At 47.1% G+C, this 17,994-nt stretch overlaps 1 protein-coding gene and 1 long non-coding RNA gene across 2 annotated transcripts in view; both read right to left on the bottom strand.

The window, feature by feature from the left end:
- PTCD3 (pentatricopeptide repeat domain 3) overlaps window positions 1-17,994 on the bottom strand; it is a 122,896-nt gene that overhangs the window by 34,892 nt on the left and 70,010 nt on the right. The gene's annotated exons all lie outside the window — the stretch shown is intronic.
- Window positions 207-5,062, bottom strand: LOC144892251 (uncharacterized). Its single transcript, XR_013623459.1, has 2 exons — window positions 3,951-5,062; window positions 207-3,920 (listed from the first exon to the last, which is right to left on the bottom strand). It is a non-coding gene; the product is annotated as an uncharacterized LOC144892251 (long non-coding RNA).

Genomic DNA, 17,994 nt, shown 5'->3' with positions numbered 1-17,994 from the left:
ACATATATATATATATATATGGTACATATATATATATATATATATATATGGTACATATATATATATATATATGGTACATATATATATATATATATGGTACATATATATATATATATATGGTACATATATATATATATATGGTACATATATATATATATATGTGAAGAATCAGCTCTTCGTTTGCCAAAGAAGTCCACAATAGCCTGGAATGGCGCAGCTTTATTAAAGAACCAACTTATACAGATCCGGAGGAGGCCAAGACATCTATAGCAAGAGCCAGTCTCATGCCACGTCAAGCCTTCCTGAAAACACATTGATTCCCAGTCCATTTATATAGGGACACGTTTTATCAGGAAATCTCCGAGGGAACAAACAACACTGGGAGAGGTTCCTCCCACCGTTATCATTCGGGGGAGTCAGCTTTTCCTTATCATTTGGACCAATTGTTTCTCTGGGCTCCGAGAAAACAGAACTGTAACTCACAAAGAGAAGAGTGTATGCTTAGCCAAACAAACCCATATATTTTATGGGTTTGTGTACATGAGTAATCCAAAGCATGTTTATACAGTCATGCGTTGCTGAGATTAAAACAAAATATATATAGTTAACGATAGGTTTATGTCATTCTACTGGCATTACGCAAAAACAAGCGCATGTGGGCGTGGTTTTATGACCAGCCTTGAAAAAAGCACACGTATACCATTGTCCAGCATGACCTCATTTTAAATGAAAGCGAAGCAAAAACCTCATTGTAACTCAGGCGTCACTGTCATTAAACAAAACAGTTAATGTTTTTGGCAATTTATCAAAGGTTTTATGTCTACGATTCAAGCAGCCTACCTAAGGTTCGAATACATTTTATTAACTCATGAAATAACATTATAGAACAGCATTTTATAACATAGCTTACGTGGTAATACGTCAGTCAACCGGCATTTATAATTGAGCATTAAGCAGTAACAAATCTGAGACCTGACATTCCTTCCTCTTGTCTCGTCGAGACAAAGTATCTCAAGAGACAACGTGCCACATCGGGCTTTATTGAAAGACCATCGTGTAATGCGGGTATCTCCCAAGGGCATACCGTGCGCCCAAAGCGCCTCGCCCGTGCATTTGGCGAACGTGTCGTGTGGTGCGTGCTCGGAGCCTGAGGGCTCAGAACATGAAAGTTCATTAACGTTTCGGATCCACAACGAAGACGTCTGGTCCAGATGAGGTTCTGCTCCGCCAGAGGGTGCATCACTTCCCCTGCGGAACTGGCTCCCCCCACCCTTTGCAGACGCAGTCCTTGCAGATCTTCGAAGTTAATCAACGGTCATGCCCATGAGGTCCCTCACGTGTTGCTGTTCTGGGGAATACAAAATGTCGTCAGTATCTTGTGTCTCAATTTCCTGGTCAGGGTACAGAGCGTAAAAATCCGAATCCGAATCACTTGAAGCAAAGAGATCCGCAACATGTGGATCAAAGAGATCCGAAACATTTGGATCAAAGAGATCCGAAACATTTGAAGAAAAGAGAGGGACTTCCTTTATGTCAAAGTCTCCCATGGGCGCCTGGTCGGCTTGCGGGTCTAGGACATCCGCGTCGGGTCCCTCAACCGCCAGACCCAGTGTCGCAATCAGATCCATAGTTGGGTCGGAAGGGGGCGTGCAGCTGTCAGCTTGTAATACATAAGCAGCGTTAGCCAGTACACGCAAGGGGTTTATAGCACAAGTATCACAGTCATCACATACACCGTTACAGGCAGCAGCCAGTTCCCACATGGGATCCACACAAGTATCACAGTTGCCACGAAATTCAATGCAATTTTCTGGAGCGCCGGTCGCGTCTGCCTTGTTGAAGGACCCGTTCAGGTCGACGGCCTCTGTGGTCAGAGCCATAGTTGTTGTCGGCGGCTTCTTCACTTTCCATCCTGTAAAATACTTTCTCATACAGAGGAGGACTAGAGATTTCATTAGTGCCCCCCAAATTACTACCCCGATTATCACAGCCAGTGCGGTCAATAACCACTTCACTATGGTGCCCGTCCATCCCTGGAACCAGTCAGTGAGCCAGCTAAATGTATAAGAATTTTCGCGCGCGATCCGATCGATCCAATAGTATGTCATGAGCCGTAGCGGTGTCGTTTGCCACCTTTTCTAGGGCCAAAGCCAACTTATCTATCCGGAAACTATCCATGACTGTGCCCGCTCCTGGGAAGAAGAAACCAAACACCTTTTCCCCTAGGCTCCCGTGTAGTTTAGTGGTTCCATCTTCGTTCATGACTGACCTCTTATAACGCCTGTCCAAGGACTTTGGGTCTAGCTCATCCAGTATCTCAACGTCAGGAAGGACTGAACCCAGATAACATGTGCCCCCCCAATTATTTGGTAAATAGGGGTAAGCCTTGTCGCCGCATATAAACATTGTCCCATGGGGTGGGACCAGGTGGGTGGATAAGCACTGGAGTCCCTTTACCACCCCATTAATCCTACTAACCCCCCTAGAGAATGTTATAGCCGTTATGTTGTGGTTGCGTTTATCTTGCAGTACTATTCGTAATGTAATCCCCGAGCTCCCTTGTCCCAGCTTCCCGGGGAGAGTGTAGGCGCATTCTGATTCTCCCATACGCAAGTGGCCGGAACCCTGGAGGCAGACCCTCCCTTTCTGTGGTTTGACCCAGACGGGGGCAGGCCTCTCGGCCACATGGGCAATCATTGACGGGCGATAATTAAATTGTCGATTGCAACTCTTGCCGTTGTCAACCCCTTCTCTTTCCAGCGTGGTGACTAAACATGGGGAATCGATAGGTTGTGAGCAGAGGTCATTGAGGGACAGAGGTAGCACTATCATGTGTATTCCTGTGGTGCCTGCTTGGGGAAAGTGCATGCACGACCAGCAGTGTGTCCTATTTTGAATTGTTGCCACCTCCCTGGCCACTTTCCAATATGTGTTTTCACCCTTCTTTGGGGCCTTATTCTGGGGTTGTGGCGTGAGTATGTATTCGATGCATGGTATGTAGTTCTTTTCGCCACCGGCCGCGCCAGGGGTCCAGACGCTGCACCGGACCTGCATGGTCATGTCTTTCCCTAGGCGTGTGCGTGTTTGTAGCTTAAAATCAGGGGTTCCCCATTGGTATCCTGGTTGGGCCAAGGTCTTAATGCTAGCTTGCCCGTCTTCCCGGAACTCTCGTTGCTTTTGTAGTATCATGCCAACGCGTCCAGGCCCTGCCGACAGTGCTAGCCAATTTATGTTCACCCAATTTGTGTGCAGGGCTTTCTGTTCGAAACATGGTGGTGATACTCTTTGTCCCCATGTTACGGTGAGGTGTCGGGTTTCGTTTTCGCATCTATTGGAATCGGAATTTCCCCTAGCTGCTGTCGCTATCAATAGTATTGTACCTATGATTAGGCCCATCCTTACTGTGTTCTGGGGGTGTGGTGTCTGGTGCTTGTATGGCCAACTTACAGTGCGTGGCGTGGATCCACGAAGTCTTGCCCTCGCAAAAGACTGCCGTTGGTGTAGTCAGCAACACCTGGACTGGTCCCTTCCACCTTGGTTCCAAGGCGTTCTTGCAGGTGAAGTGCTCCACGAACACCTGGTCTTTTTTCCTCTGGTGGAACACCTGGTCCACAAGTCTCCTGGGAGCGCCTGGTCTACAGGTCTCCAATTTCCTAATCCACTTTTTTCAAGTGGATCCAATTTTATCCAATATTCAATTTTTTTAAATTCAATCCCATTTAATCCAGTCCAATTCAAATTAAATTCAATCCTTCTCTCAGCATCCCATTACCTGTTTCCAACATCAATAAAAATAAAATTATAAAATTAATAAAAAATCAATCATCTCAACTCTCAAATCGAATCAAAAAATAAAAATAAACGAAAATTACTTCAGCGAGAGTTTCAACTAGAATTAACACAAACAAACCACCATTAACCTCCATTAACACAAACAAACCACCATTAACCTCCATTAACCTCCCCCTATTATTTATTTATTTTCACGAATAAACAAATAATAGAAATAACCTGGTCTACTTCCAATTTCAATTCTGGTCAGTTCTGGTGTCTGGTCACACACAATGTTTTCCTCACCCACTGTGATTCGCTCAAAATAGATTCTCACTGTTATGTCTGAAATTAAGCTACCCTACTGGGTATTCGTGAAGGGGGTCCATCTTTCCCAACCCCTTCCTTCACACCAGCCACTTCACGTTGTCCACCATACTCACTGAATTGTCATCAATTCTGAAATTCGTCTCATGAAAACACATCCCAGAGTCTAGTGTAACAGCCAGACAAACACATAGACACGCTGAAGACCCCAGGGTACCCATCAAACTAGCTTGTCCCCAGATCCACAACACAGCGAAACATGTAATTTTACTAAAATAATCACTTACTCATAACTAGCTGGATAACTAGCATAACTAGCTCAACACCTGGAACTCATAACTAATACTCATACCACTAATTACTCATATACTTACTTAAAATAATGTAATATCCCAATCTTCACCCTTTATGCAAATCGAAGCACCCCGGACAACCCACAACCAATATCAACCACTGTAGCCGCCTTCCCCTCCAGGCAGCCACACACAGCCACATACATCTCCATCCACGTCACACAAGACAACAGCCAACGAGTGTGTCCACCACACAGAAACCTTTGGCAATGCAACAACCGAACTCCCAGACAACCAACAACAAAACCCAATCCATCTCCATGGCTCATCAAGCAGTTCCAACTTAATCCAGCTTCACATACCGATTTCCCCAAAAACTCGTGAAACTTCACCCCCATTTTGGAAAAACCCTGGACTAAACCCTGACACCCTAAATAACTTCAGACCCATCTCCAATCTACCCTTTCTGTCAAAAATTTTGGAACGTGCTGTGGCCACTCAACTCAAACATCACCACTCTGCCAATAACCTGTATGAAACATCCCAATCCGGATTCTGCTCCAGCCACAGTACTGAAACTGCTCTCCTCAAAATCACCAGCGACCTTTTCTCTCCTCTGATGCCGGCAACCTCAACATTTTCATCCTCCTCACCTCAACGCCTCCTTTGACATCATCAATCACACCATCCTCCTCACCCTGTTTAGACCAGCTTGTGCCTATTAAACCCAAATTAGTTCACCCCCAAGCCTACAAGGACCACCTACAGCACTGCAAAGATGTCCTCTACTCCACCTACTACCCTCAAATTATCCACTCTGGCTCCGGAATCCCAAAAGCACTCTTCTCTACAATAAACAAACTAAATAAACAAACTTTACAACGTGAACAAACTCCTCAGCTCCCTGGATACCACCACCTTGCTCCACACACCTGTTGGTGCACACCTGTGCACTCACACCTGGTGCCACCTGCACCCTCCTTCCTTCCTGGACCATTCATCCAAAGCAAAATTGACAGCATCTACAACAGCTTAATCACCACAATTCACTCCCCCTTAAGGTGTCCCCCAAGGTTCAGTTCTTGGCCCCCTCCTCTTCGTCCTGTACCTATCCCCCCTTGGTCACTTAATCCGTCATGCACCATAGCCAATGCACCATGGTCTCCAATTCCACTGCTTCACCGATGACATCCAGCTTTTTCATCTCCACCAAATCGTGCTCCACCACCACCCACTCTATCCTGACAAACTGCCTAACTGAAATAAAATTCTAGCTTCAGATCAGCTTCCTCGAACTTAACTACGCTAAATCTGAATTAATCTTCATTCCCCCCAACATCGATGGTTTCCCAGTATCCACATCCGGAATCTTGGCATCATCATTGACCAAAACCCTCTCCTTTGAAAAATACACTAAACAGATCATAAAGACCTTAAACCTTAATCATAAAAACTGAAAAATGCTTCGCCATGGAATAGTCCACCACTCATGTAAATAATCATAAGAGTTCTGCGAAACATCTCCATCTTTAAAACTTAGCCAACCAAATTTAAACCACATGTTTTCCCCCCAAAAAACAAGTCACATTCTTTGTATATTGCCAACATTGTTCATCGTTTAAGTATCATCCAGACCTAAATTTTTATAAACCATCAACTTGTAGATGCATTTATTTATATCCCATTAACCCAAGAACTCTCAATTGCTTGGTTATATTTTAGTAATGTCATATATCCATATTTCTTTTCCAAATTGTTCCTGATATACACATTAATCCCATCTGTCTTCGTTTCCAGATGAACTCAAATCAGGAAATCAACACAAATCCTTATTACCTCCAATCAATTCAAAATTAAATCAACAATTCAAAACCAGATCGGATCAGCGATCAGAAATCACTTTTCCAATCAACACATTCCAAGCAACAATTCATTCAAAGACCAAGCTTAAAAACACAACTCTCATCTTACTGTGACAAATAAGCAACCAACCTACTTCACACTAAAACAAATAACCTTTCATCACCCCTTTCTTCTCCACCGCCTCTTACACTTAAACAGATCATAATTACTCACTCATACACTGTTGCCCATCACCCAGTTGCCCCAGACCCAAACACAGGTTTGAAATCCCAGTAGGTTGTTCTTCAATCCCAACCATCATGTGATCCCAACATCTCTCCATTTATTTCGTTCCTCATAGGGTTGGTGTTTTATGGCCTTTACCTCTTACCCAATCACACTGCACATTATTCCCCGTCCTTGATGGATAATTTTACATCCAGATGGGCACAGCATCCCATTTTTGGCGACCCAGCCCTAAAACAAGCCCCTGGACTCCTTGCAGGCTGGACCAAAACCCCCGGACGAAGTTGCATCCCCAAACCCGTCCATATAAACTCCGTTGTTGTCCTGTTCATCTCTCTGTGTTACATTTACATTTTGTGACTCACAGCTCCTGCCTCCATGGAACAATGACGCCTGAGCACTCAATTAGCCCTCCCAGTACCAAAGACTTACAATCAGACCGACAGACAGACAAATAACAGAGGCATGTCGCCAGCCCCAGCACAGGACATCCCCTTTCCGGGCAGGTACAATATAATCCACAGCATCGAAATGCCAATTTCTATCCGGGGCCTCGCAAAGCCAAAATCCATGCCTGCGTGCTCCATCATGCAACCCGATCTGTACTCGGTGCGCCCGGCGCCCCCTATAATCAGTGAGTTATAATAACCACAATATCTCTGGCACCCAACTCGTGATACCACAATTTAATCCACGTTACTTGCATCTCTTCATCCTCACAAATGTCCTCCGTTTAACGTGACTCAAATCCATCTCAAATCCCCACCGCTCGGCCCGGTTAAATTAAATTCCAAGCGTACTGTATTCTCTGTCCACTAATTATGTACATGATTTTGGTTTTACCCACAATATAATGTCCCGATATTCTCCAGATTTAGGTTCTATATCCTGTCGTTAAAGCAACACCCTGTAGACTGACTCCGCCTGTCGTTCTTCCAAGGTTAGTGAATTACCTCTGACCTTTCCCTTGCATATCTCGAACAAAGGTCAACTAAACTTTAAAAGGTCAAACTTCGAATTGGGGTAACCAGCGCTTTATTATCCCACAAGTAATGCAAGTCCGGCGACAATGGACAAATGACCATTAATGTGGCTCTACATAGCATAATGCTAACTTCTACGAATCCAACAACCGTCACAATCCGTCCAGGGACTTCCGTACGTGCTCTACAATGCAGCACCTCTCTACCTGGTGCACACCTTTCGCACATCCTTCCTCGTTCGCACAACGCTTCATCAACACACCTCCTCGCGCCCACACCTTGGCACAAGCCACACCACATACCGACAGTTGAAACCTCGACCGTCCTCCTTCCTCGGATCAGCGTTCTGTTGAAAACGTGACATTTCTGTTCAAATTATTGAATTTCCAAATACTCTCCCTGCAGCGCCCGTGAGGCAGCTTGTCCCACATTATCTGCCTCCAGACCCATATGCGTTTTAATAACTTAACCTTATCAGCATCGTTCGCCAGCATACCCTTTGTCCGGCGCATCGATCATCCCAAATGCTTCGATGCATCTTCCAGCCGCCACTCCGCACTGTACCTTACTGTATGAACAAGACTTCCTGTTGGAACTTGACTCCGGAAATTAATTACTCTGTCTTGAAATCGCTTATTTTAGCCATCTTAAATAAATCCATCCATCTATCCATCTTATAAATCCATCTTAAATAACGTATTCGTCCTGTGACATTGCCTGGCATATATGTCGCAGCCGGCCACTATTCCGACATGGCTCATGACTCATGTCTAATTCTGACAAGAAGATGAAGGATGAAGGACATGACATGAAGAAGAAGATTCTGACAAGATACTGACATGTGAACGTCCGACATCCAGCAAAGTCGAAATGACCCACAATGCATTTGGGCACACACTTCCTCTGAGAGTGGGCGAGTTATCGCCGGCACTCTGAGCAACCTCATCGCACCCGACCCCAAAATGCACTATATGACACCAATTCCAAAGGTGAGCTGCCTCAGCGATACATCCCACACATACAATACACAATATCTGCCATTGAATGAACTCTTCAATTCAAGTAAAACACACATATTGATTCGAATTCTGCAACCATCTCCAAGAAACCGCTTCATATCAACAGTAGATCGACAAGGGCACTCCGGGTGCTTTCCTGACCCGATTTATATCAATTCGCTTCCCAAACAACTCCCAAACAGATGAAAATCCGGACTCAGTTCAGGACCTCGCCTGTTCTCTCGGATAGACGTTAAAATGGACATTCCCGGCCTGAATTTCCCCCAAGTCGAGCAGATCGCTTACAAAGTTTCACACCGAAACCCTCTGCTTTGCACATGACACACAGACAAACACATTGGCCAGACACACACGTCAATTAACATCCCAATATACATTCATTCCTCATTCATGTTACGTCTCTCATTCAAGGAAAAGGATTTTTTGGGACGGGTTTGGACGGGGGGTGGGTTGAGGTGGAAAGGGGAGGCAGGGCGGGGGGTGTTGGGGTGTTGCCTAGAGCCCCGGGGCTGAGCTCAGGTCTTGGGGGGGGGGTTGGGGGCATGGTGGCTACCTCCCCTTTCGCGGGGTCTTGGTCCGGATTATGGACGAGCGGCATTAGCCGCTGATTTGCTTGCTTAACTACCTCCTTAATTGTTTCACCTGGCCCATTTCCTGTGAGCTTATTTATTTTCTCTTGTCCACCAGATCCTGGCCTGCTTTATCTGGACCTCTTGTCTAGAACTTAGCCTAGAGCTTCCTGGCTTGACCTCGTAGTTGTCACTACCTTCTTGTCAAACCTACCTGGTACCTACGCATTTCACCCTTCCTGGCCATGTCCCTTTGGCCGTCTATGTTCCTATGGCTTTCTATCTAAGTTTAGCCACAGCCCTTCGTTCCCTGGCATGCAATGGCATACCCCATCTTGTCTCTGGGCTGTTCCTTCCTGGAAAAATCTTGGCCACCTGGTTTCAACCTATATGGCTGTCCGACCTCATTTTCCCCTCCTGGTGCTAACTGTAACTTTAAGCTTACTGTTAAGTCCTTACTGGTTTATCCTTACTTGTTTATCCTGGCTTTAACAAAGCTACGCCATTCTGAGGCCTAAATGAGCCTCTACTTACAATTTCTGTTCGAGTGCAGACAGCGGGGAAGACAAGGAGACTGAACCCGCTCGAAGGAGGAAGGTACGAATTTGGAATAATAGCCCTCTGATATAAAACAACTCCCACCTTTAATCAAATCAACGTGCCGGCGCCGGCCTCAGGTCAGCCTTCCTCCTGTCCCTCGGGCTCCGTTTCCCGTCCTCCGCGTCTGTTGACACCCCACTCCTGGTACCATCTGTGAAGAATCAGCTCTTCGTTTGCAAAAGAAGTCCACAATAGCCTGGAATGGCGCAGCTTTATTAAAGAACCAACTTATACAGATCCGGAGGAGGCCAAGACATCTATAGCAAGAGCCAGTCTCATGCCACGTCAAGCCTTCCTGAAAACACATTGATTCCCAGTCCATTTATATAGGGACACGTTTTATCAGGAAATCTCCGAGGGAACAAACAACACTGGGAGAGGTTCCTCCCACCGTTATCATTCGGGGGAGTCAGCTTTTCCTTATCATTTGGACCAATTGTTTCTCTGGGCTCCGAGAAAACAGAACTGTAACTCACAAAGAGAAGAGTGTATGCTTAGCCAAACAAACCCATATATTTTATGGGTTTGTGTACATGAGTAATCCAAAGCATGTTTATACAGTCATGCGTTGCTGAGATTAAAACAAAATATATATAGTTAACGATAGGTTTATGTCATTCTACTGGCATTACGCAAAAACAAGCGCATGTGGGCGTGGTTTTATGACCAGCCTTGAAAAAAGCACACGTATACCATTGTCCAGCATGACCTCATTTTAAATGAAAGCGAAGCAAAAACCTCATTGTAACTCAGGCGTCACTGTCATTAAACAAAACAGTTAATGTTTTTGGCAATTTATCAAAGGTTTTATGTCTACGATTCAAGCAGCCTACCTAAGGTTCGAATACATTTTATTAACTCATGAAATAACATTATAGAACAGCATTTTATAACATAGCTTACGTGGTAATACGTCAGTCAACCGGCATTTATAATTGAGCATTAAGCAGTAACAAATCTGAGACCTGACATATATATATATGGTACATATATATATATGGTACATATATATATATGGTACATATATATATGGTACATATATATATATACACAAAGAATTAAGTTAAGCACCCCCCCCGTTTTTTTACAACCTCGCACATTACAAGTTTGTTGTCGTCAAAACAGTGTAATATACCCATGATATTGCTATATTTTCTGGAGAAGTGATATTATGGTCACATAACAACATAACAATCATGCCGTTTTCAATATTTTATTCTGAATAATTTAAGGTGAAAATTTTTGGGAATTTTAGGCATATTTTCACCTCAATTTAAGTATGGAGCTATAGGTCCATCACGGACAGTGTGGATGACGTTTATGTTTTCTAACGTACAGTCATTGTTCTGAGAAGACCTCTAGCGATCTTTGCGTCAATAACGTGTGTAGGACCCACGTGATCGGATCACTGACTCAACCCTACGTCTCATAGACCCTGTAGGCCGTCGTATGCGTTGCTGTGGCAGGTTGTTCCATTCCCGATGTAATGCACGTTCCAATTCATCCAGATTGGCTATTGGAGGGACCATCTTCGCAATTTGTCGTCCCAACATGTCCCAAACGTGCTCGAGGGGGTTCAACCTGCCACAGCAACGCATACGACGGCTTACAGGGTCTATGAGACGTAGGGTTGAGTCAGTGATCCGATCACGTGGGTCCTACACACGTTATTGACGCAAAGATCGCTAGAGGTCTTCTCAGAACAATGACTGTACGTTAGAAAACATAAACGTCATCCACACTGTCCGTGATGGACCTATAGCTCCATACTTAAATTGAGGTGCAAATATGCCTAAAATTCCCAAAAATTTTCACCTTAAATTATTCAGAATAAAATATTGAAAACGGCATGATTGTTATGTTTTTATGTGACCATAATATCACTTCTCCAGAAAATATAGCAATATCATGGGTATATTACACTGTTTTGACGACAACAAACTTGTAATGTGCGAGGTTGTAAAAAAACGGGGGGGGTGCTTAACTTAATTCTTTGTGTATATATATGGTACATATATATATATATATGGTACATATTGTTGCGAATATGGAATTTGACCTCCATATCCGCTTGTAAATATTCCCCTATCTTCTCCGATACTCCCCAACTCTCCCCTTACCCCATTCCCTAGTCCCATTGTCTGTAAACAACACCCATTAGAGCCGATCTTCCCCTTCATCCCCCCATTAAATGTCGTGCCCAGGTCCCCCGCACCACACGTAGACAATTATAGGACATCTTGCTAGTTATTCTTAATCTATGTCAGTTAAGGACTTGTTTCCATTAATTATGACTCTTCGTTGCACCAGAATGTGATGATATGGCACCAGTAGGAGTTTAGGACCTTCCCATACCTCCCCGCATCTCTTCCCATCATCTCAAGCTCCAACAACAACCACAACAACAGCGGCTTTGCGTCCTCACTCCGGCTCGGTTGGCCGCCATTGAACATGTGCTCGACGGGGTTACCCAGAAGGGGGCTCCCTGTCGGCCCCTCGTCAAGGGCGGAGCCGGTAACCCCCGCACCCAATGAGAAGCCATGGGCCGATGCCATATGGGGCGGAGCTAACGAGCGAGGGCGTGACTCCCCGCCGGATATACGCGGCCCCGCGCCGGACGTGACGTCAGATGCGCCCCGAGCTTGGAAGGAAAAGACGCCACCCTCACGAGCGCTGAGCGACCTCCCCAGCTTGAGACCAAAGTCGCGACCCACAAGCGCTGTGATACCTTCACGCATCTCTGGACACCACCGTACGTGATCCTGCCCTGAGCACAGGTGCACCTGGAGCGATCGCTACCCGCTTTCCTGGCCATCAAACCCCGTGTGAGTGAGCCTTGTCCCGCGTTTACCTGTCGTCTGTCCGGGGATAATATAAGTGTGTTTAAGTGCCCACCTTCCTATGTTTCCCTCTTGTCCCTGTAATCTAAACCTTCCGCAATTGTAATAACAACCTTTGAGAACCGTATCCCTGGTGTCGTATTGTGTGATTGTAATCCAGCCGGGTGTCTTCTTTTTCTTATTGAGCCAGCATAGCGCGATTAGTCAACCCCGGGTGCAATCGGGGTAACTTGTACGGATACGGCGGCCATCCCGCTCGGCCCACCATACCATCAAAGTCGTATCTGTAACAAGTGGTGTCGGGAGTGAGATTCGAGGCCCGACCAAATTTTGAAGAAAAAAAAAAAAAAACGAATAGAGGAAAAAAAAAAATTTGGTCAAAATTTGGAGCGGCCGAAATTTGTTTTGTTTTACGAAACTCGAATTTTGCAAGTCGCGCTATGGCGGATCAAGACGGCTGGGGTCCGGTAGGGGAGAGTGAGGTAGGGTCGATCCAGGACCAAAATGAGGGACAGGAGGAGAGCGAAGCAGTGAGGGCGGCAGGTTCGCAAAATAGCGCCGTCACGCACGAAGAAGCGGGCGCGCAAAATGGCGCCTCGCTGATCACCGCGCCAGCGACCGTGGCAGCGCCCCCGATGGATTGGGGCCTTTTTTTCATACAAATGAAGGCCCTTATGGCCCAGAATAGCGAGAAAATGAGGGAGGAAACGAGGGCTGATAGTGAGCGGTTGGGAAACCAAATGGGGGTAATGAGGGACGAAGCGAGGGCTCGGAGTGAGCAATTGGGGGTAATGAGGGACGAAGCGAGGGGTACCAGTGAGAAGTTAGACAATAATTTTGAGGAGTTAGACAAGAAAATTGAGAAGTTAGACAATAATTTTGAGGAGTTAGACAAGAAAATTGAGAAGTTAGACAATAATTTTGAGGAGTTAGACAACGGGATAAAAGAAGTAAAGAATGGGTTAACGGGGGTAGAAAACAGAATGGCCGCTCAAGAGAATCAAATGGAAGGGATGCAAAAAGGGTTAGAGGGGTTAGAAAACAGTATGGAAGGCAAATTGAGGGACATGAGGGACCAAGCGGAAAGGGAAGTTAAACAAATGGAGCAGCAGATAGAGGGGGTCAGAATGGGGGTAGAAACCAAACTGGATGCTCACAGGGAGGAAATGGAGCAGATGAGGGTGGCATCTGGGCAGGAGATGCAAGTGATGGGAGAGGAGATCAGAGGAGGAGTGAGTGAGGAGGTCGGAGGAGTGCGCGAGGAGGTGAGGCACTGTAAGGAGCGCATGGAGAAAGAGGTGAGAAAGGGGACTGTAAAATTGCAAGGTGGTATAGAGGAGTTGACGCTGGGAGTAGAACAACTGACAGTGGGACAAAAGGAGCTGGGGGACCAGGTAAAGAAGAACACAGCGGTAATAGAGGGTTTAAAATCGACACAGAAGGAGATGAAAAAGGACGTAGGGGTAATTAAAAAAGAGTGCCAGACGGTACATGAGGACCTGACGAGGAAAATGGACAAGGTGGTAGAGGTAATGGAGGTTAAAGAGCGGGAGGTGCGGGAGCACATAGAAAAAAATAAAGTGGAGTTAGAGGAAGAACTTAAAGGGGCGCACGAAGAGATGAAGGAGATGAAGCAAAAATTAGAAGAAGTGGAAGAAGGGGTGAGCGAAATTAAGAAGCGACGGAGAGAGGATAAGAAAGAGATAAAGGAGGAAGTAAAAGAATTGGTCCAAAGTCTGTGTTCGGATCGTGATGATGTGCTCATTAACCGGATGAGGGATTCGCAGGTGATGGAGGAGAAGCGAAGAGGAAGAGGACCCGGTGTAAGTGGTGACCAATATGGTCGTGCGTATGATGCGCCAGGGGATTTAAGAAGCTTGGGGGTCGAGATGGACCCGGGTGTTCGTGAGAGGCCGTGGGTGAAGTGTGCGACAGGTCTGGTGTGCGAAAGAGGAGGTGTGCAAGAAAGTCCGACTCTGGGGTGTGTGAGGAAAAAGTGTGTACCAAGGAGTGAGTGTGCAGGCGAGAGTGAGTCGGTCGTAGCGCGTGTGCGAGGGAGCACATGGAAGCGTGGTGTGGTGAGTGTTGCAGAGGGTGTAACGGGAGAGTGTGCGCGAGAAAGGTGTGTGACCGACAGGTGCATGAGGAAAGAGTGCGCTGTCAGAAGTAAGGAAGAGTGTCCACCTGTGGTGAGTGTTACAGAGGGTGTAACGGGAGAGTGTGCGCGAGAAAGGTGTGTGACCGACAGGTGCATGAGGAAAGAGTGCGCTGTCAGAAGTAAGGAAGAGTGTCCACCTGTGGTGAGTGTTACAGAGGGTGTAACGCAAGAGTGTGCGCGAGAAAGGTGTGTGACGGACAGGTGCACGAGGAAAGAGTGCGCTGTCAAGAGTAAGGGTGAGTGCGCTGTCAAGAATGGAGGTGAGAGTAGTGAGAGTGACAAGGAGCGTGAGTTAGTTGTGACAGGTGAGCGAGGATGTACACCTGGGATGGAAGGATGCACACCTGGAATGGTAGAGCGTGAGTGGGAATGCACGCTGGAGTTGGTGGTGAGGCACGTGGTTGGGTGTGCGAATGAGAGCACACCTGTGATTGTCACAGAGGAGGTGACCGAGGAGGGGGCGCGAAGAGGTGTATTGGTGAGGTGTGCTACCAACGAGTGTGTGCCAAAGTGTTCGGTGGTCAGGTGTGTGACCAAGGCGGTGAGTGGAATGGGTGTACCTGGGTGTGTAAGGAACGGTACGAGGGGCATGGAAACGGCTGGATGTGTGAGCAAGGAACGGGCTGCGGGATGTAAGCATGCAGGTGAAGCATCGACGTTAGACGGGATAGAGTTTAGAACGACTTATAGCCGAATCGGGCCCTCGGTGCGTGCTGGGCCTCGCTTTGAACGGCCGCGTCCGTGCTCCACTAGGCGGAGCTGGCAGCCCGATAGAAAGGGTCGTCATGGCGACCACTTTTTGTTGAGACGTGCCGGCAGGTCGAGATCGGGACATTGGATGGCTCCACGCCGAGGTGATGCGTGGGATCTCGGCCCGGGTAAGCCCCCGTCCCTGCACCGAGTGCCGGACGCATTCAGCCGCTGGCACAAAACAACCAGCATCCATTGCTTGGCTTTACGAAGCCAGGCTTTGGACAGGAATTGGCGCACCGAGAGGCAGTAGTGAGTAGACTGGATGATGAGGTTAGTGTTTTGGACCCAAAATTAGAGAAAAGCAGAATTTGATGATTGGCAAGGGATTGGCAGTAGTGATTGGCAGATGATGGGCAGTGATTGGCCAAATTTTTGATTTGTTGAAATTTGATGTGCAAAATTGGTAGTGAGAGACCCCCGATGTGGTGGGATGGCATCCCTGCCACCCTTCCCATGGGGGGGCAAATGCGCTATAGCTTATGGGGGTGTATGGCAGTGAAAACTAGCCCGGGTGGGTTAGGATATGGTGTGTAGGGATCTAGCGAAGATGACATTAGGTAACGTTAAGTTTAGTTAGTGACTGATACCTGTAGTGGGGACGCAGGTAGATTAGTATGGATGATAATGACGTGGGAGCGCAATAGTTTAAAGGGACGACTGGGAAGCGCAAGTTTCAGAAGGGAGTAGTTAGCTGAGATGATGCTGTGTGTGTGAGGATTGAACAGGTGTGATTGCACAGGTGTGCAACTGGACAGGTGTGTGGAGTAGTGTATGAGTAGTGAGTGTGTGGATCAGCGCGAATGCGCTTGGGGAGAGAAGGGTGCAGGTGGCACCAGGTGTGAGAGCACAGGTGTGCAGGTACAGGTGTGTGGAGAGAGTTGGAGTGAGTGGTACGGAGTGGTGTGCATGGTGCGAAGGTGTGGATGGGGGAAGAGTGGACCCCTTTCACGAGCACCCGGGGCGGGTAGTGTAAGTGTTAGGTAGAGGGTGCAGGTAAATTGTGGTTGGATATTGGCATTTGTGGTGCGGTTGCAGAATGGTGTTGTGAATGGGTGCATTAGTGTTGTGGAAATGGCTGGGCGTGTAGCCTGTTAGTGTGTGTAGTTGGTTGGGCACTCCACCACTGTGAGGATGTCGGCCAGGTGAGGCCGCAGGTGGGCTCTGGGAGCCGGTAGTTGTGAGTGGGTGCCTGAGGATCCCGGGTGTGGATCGGGCAGCCCAGTGCCAGAGAGGGCACGGAGTGGGGAGAGAGCCAGAGGGCCTTCCCCAGGTAGTTAGGTTAGGGTGAGGAGCAGGTAAGCTCGGAGGCAACTGCAGTGGTGGAGGTGTGCAGGTGGGTAGACCCACTGGGAGAGGTACACGCCACAGCCCAGAAATTGTACGAGGGCACCGGGAGATGAATCGGGGGAGTGAGACCCCAAATTGAAGAGCACCACAGTTTGGCCAATGGGAATTGGTTTTTAGAACCCATAGTGTAAGAGGGCCAATGGTTTGGCCGGAGAGAGACCCCGGGTAGTGTAAAGTTGTTAAAGTCATTTAGGAGATAGTTAGGATTGATGAACCTGTCGCACCATACGCAGCCACTTGCCTGTGGTGATGATGATGACTCCACACCTGTGTTTTCTTTGTTTTGTGCAGGAAATGAAATTGCTGTGGATTTGTGAGACGCATCACGACGTGGATGAGACATTGGGGTGATTCCATCTCTCCCTCCCTAGGAGGGACTGATGATGAATTGGTGATGGCAAATTTTGATGTGCAGTTGGAGATGGCAAATTTTGATGAGAGTTGAAAATGGCAAATTTGATTGGTTAGGAGGGAGAGAAGACGAATTTGGTATATGGGAGGAACGGGGAAGACAGTAGGGATGTTTGTTGATTTGTAAAGTAGATGTTTATGAGTAGTGTTGTGTTGTGTGGATGCAGTAAGGGGTAAGGGAGGGGCCATGTAGGTTACCTGGTGGGGGGGGGGCGTACGATAGGAACGTACCTGTCTCACCTGGTTCCCATGTGCCCCCAGTGTGCATCACCTTACATTGCGTGCATTTTTGCGCCCTTACCACCTTACTCACTTGTTTCTTCTTTTGTCTCCCACCTCCGAGGATCTGGCTTTGGGGTAGAGAGAGAGGAGAGAGAGGTGCTGGCTACGCAGTTGTGGGCCTGCACTTTCGCTGCTTGTTGCCTGGATCGATACACCATATGGACCGCAATGTTGGTGGCCACCCACAATGGACCGTAGTTCTTTTGCGGCCAAGCACCACCCGGGGATGGACCTATGGGTCAACGGGGCACCTATGCCATACAGGTGAACCACTAATAATTAACACCAAGTGCACCACAAGAAGAGCAAGAGACACCTGCAGGGTTAGGGGTTGTCGAATTTATTTTTATTTCATTGAACAATGGTGACTGCACCGATTGGTGGTGGGGTGGTGCTGTTGATGCTCGGAAAGGGTGCTCTGCACGTTATTAAAGGCCGTCGGCCACAGAGCACTCGTGGGTTGGTGTATCGATGTTGGCAAGCGCGCTCTCTCTATGCATAACATCTGCATGTGTTCCTCCAAAAACAGGTCCTGGATCGTAGTGTAAATAGC

This window comes from Myxine glutinosa, chromosome 5 (genome assembly GCF_964187855.1).
Source record: "Myxine glutinosa chromosome 5, kmMyxGlut1.1, whole genome shotgun sequence".
Lineage (NCBI taxonomy): Eukaryota > Metazoa > Chordata > Myxini > Myxiniformes > Myxinidae > Myxine > Myxine glutinosa.
The sequence above is the reverse complement of the archived record's forward strand: the minus strand, read 5'-3'. Positions and strand labels throughout refer to the sequence as shown.